The sequence below is a fragment of the Bacillus rossius genome, chromosome 3 (assembly GCF_032445375.1).
Source record: "Bacillus rossius redtenbacheri isolate Brsri chromosome 3, Brsri_v3, whole genome shotgun sequence".
Lineage (NCBI taxonomy): Eukaryota > Metazoa > Arthropoda > Insecta > Phasmatodea > Bacillidae > Bacillus > Bacillus rossius.
Genome location: NC_086332.1, coordinates 35,617,802 through 35,620,787, shown reverse-complemented (window position 1 = coordinate 35,620,787; position 2,986 = coordinate 35,617,802).

The following is a 2,986-nucleotide window of genomic DNA, read 5'->3' as shown; positions in this document are numbered from 1 at the left end:
TCATTCATTATGAACAGAGAAAAACTCTGCCAACCTGCAGCTGCATTATTAATACAATGCATGCCACGCAATTTCAAAAATTTACAAATTCTGTATAAATATGCTTTATTTCAGAGTAAAATATATAAAATGGTTTTGTTTCACATAAATACATCTTTGGTTTACATTCAATGCTTATCTTAATATCTTATAACTGAACTTATAATTAAATTCTGGTCCACTCTAGCCATTCTATACATCAATAAAAGGACAGCACTACTTAAGCCTCTCATAATTTATGAATGGATAAAAAAATGTTTTAAATGAGCATACTTTGAGATCTCAATGTGATGTAAATGTATAGTACAACATAAACTACAGCCATTCAAGTTCTACTCTCATTCCTAAAAAGAGCTTATGTCATTTTCAAATTGTTTTTTACATTCTGCATTTTGTCAGCATCCAGTCAGAACACATTAATATAATACCCACATGTTTGCATTTGCACACCTGCTAAGCAAGTAGATTACAAGTTTGATTTAAATGACAAACAATTACAAGATACATAAACACCTTAATTCCCTAAAATAATTTTTTTTGGACAATGTTTCATATTAACTGCTAAACTGATCAAAATAAGCAATAATAAATAAAATGTATATTAATTTCACAACTAATGTGATACCTCATACTGACAACACACATTATTTGTCTCTATAAATTACTAGATCAATTCATGTGTTCACAATTTAGTTGAGGTTAACTATCATGGTGATCATTTGGTAATGTGTATGCTTTAAAGTTGACAAAATGCAAAGTGCCAGTAAAACAATCAGTCCATAGATTTTATCTGTAAAATTAGGTCACGAGACCAATATATAAACCAAATGCACTAACTGGAGCATTGCATAAGACATCCACTTAACAGTAATACAGTATGAAACAATAGTTGATATGTTCTAGCTATCACTAAAAAAATTTAGGTCCTGTAATACAATCCAAAATACCTTTTTCAATGCATATTTCATTTTTTAAATGCCCAGTTTTAGTTGCTGTAAAGGGATGATAAAAATAATATAAGTTTAGTTTAAAGTAGGGATATTCTTTTTTTTTCCAATTTTAACACAAAATATCATATTGCATATATATATTAAAGTTTCTTTTTTACAAGGTGTAAAAAAAATGTTAGAGCATGCTACATACTAATAGGATGGACTTAACAGACTACAAAATTTGCAGTGGAAAAGTAAAAAAAAACTTATAATAAATAACAAAATAAACTAAAAAACACACTAAAATCAGGTGTGTTTGTAAAATAACATTCCAAGCACTATAACATAGCAAGGACCTATTTCCCATTAAAAAAACTACAGTGGAGTCCCGCTATTCCGAACTAATTGGGGCCTGTTTGGATCACAGTGTTTTCGGACTAGCTGAATAATTGCTGTTATGTTGCAACAGTGTGCAATATAAGCTAAAAGTCTATAACAGTTTTACAAGCACCTAATCACTAAACATGTTGATAATTGGGTCAAGACATCAAACTACACATCTCTTTTGTAACATGAGACAAGTGTACTGTACTGGTGTGTGTGGGCGGGCAGCTCCGGCCAATGACAGCAGCTTGGATGACACTTCCCTCCCCTGCCTTACGTGTCTGAACAACGAATCATTTGCACCTGCCATCCGTTGTTTTTTTTGCCGGCCAGCCAAGCGCTGTCAGTGCACTGTTAGTTCGCTCGTTGATTCCTAGTATACACTTTACTGAGGCCTAGTGTACTCCTGCTTGGTGTTAGGCACAGCAAAATGGCCGGCAAAAGTAAACATACAACTATAAGTTTGAAAGTGTTTGGATAATTGTGCTAGTGCAACGATGTTGTCTGTTGAGTTAGAAAAAAAAACTGCCTGGAAAAATAACTGTGCCAAGATTGAGCAGTTTTGTGCAATCTTCTCCAGAAAAAGTTTTTTTTTAACCAAACAAACATTTATAAGGTAGACGATTCACTATTTTTATGGTTTACAAGGGAGGGAGAAAAAGAACCTCCTTTGAATGATCCTCTTAATACTAGAAAAGGCACTAACTGAAGCAGTGACATGTTTACTGCGTGAAAAGGGTGGGCTAGACCGGTGAAATAAATGCCACGGAACTGTCTGCTAAGCACTGTGGAGAAATTATCGGCAGATCACACTGCAGCTAATGAATGACTATTTAACCAAGTTTGATGATTTTATTTCACAAGGAAATTACTCACCACAGTAAACATACATTGCTGATGAAACAGGCCTACATTTCAAGACATTGCATACAGAAAGTCCGGCTTCAAAAGAAGAAAACCGAACTTCAAAACGAGCAAGCAGCATGTGACCGATGGCTTGCAGTAACGCTGCAGGGGACCATAAATACCACTGATGTTAATCTGTAAATCTGCCAAGCCTTGTGCATTCAAACATGTTAATGTGAACAATCTTCCAGTGTACTATTAAAAAAAAATCTCTGGTGCATGGGAAACATTTTAATGAGTGGTTCCACTGTCAATTTGTTCTTGCAGTGAAATGTTTCAGTAACGAAAACAATTTAGCATTACACGCAATTCTTCTAGACAATGCCCCATCCCACCCAGATGCGAGTGAACTAACTTGTGGCAAAATAAGGAGTGTTCTTACCACCAAATGTAACAGTGTTACTTCGACCAGTGGACCTATGTCTTGCAAGTATTACCTTATGTACAGAACAAAATATCTCAGGACCCTCATAGAAGAAGAGAGAAGCAAACTTTCATTGTCTCACAAGTCTAAATAAAAGTTAACATTAAGGTGTAGATGACTGGGCTTTTGAGTGGAGTGACCCAGAAGTGCTTACAGAAAGCTACGAGAAAAATACTGCAGACCCTGAACATCACTGAAACTCATGACGGTCAAAATGTGTTTTCAGTTACTGCAAGAACCACCGTGGTGCGAAGAAGCCATCGATGAATGGATGGAAGCGGATGGCTCAAGTTCTGAAAAA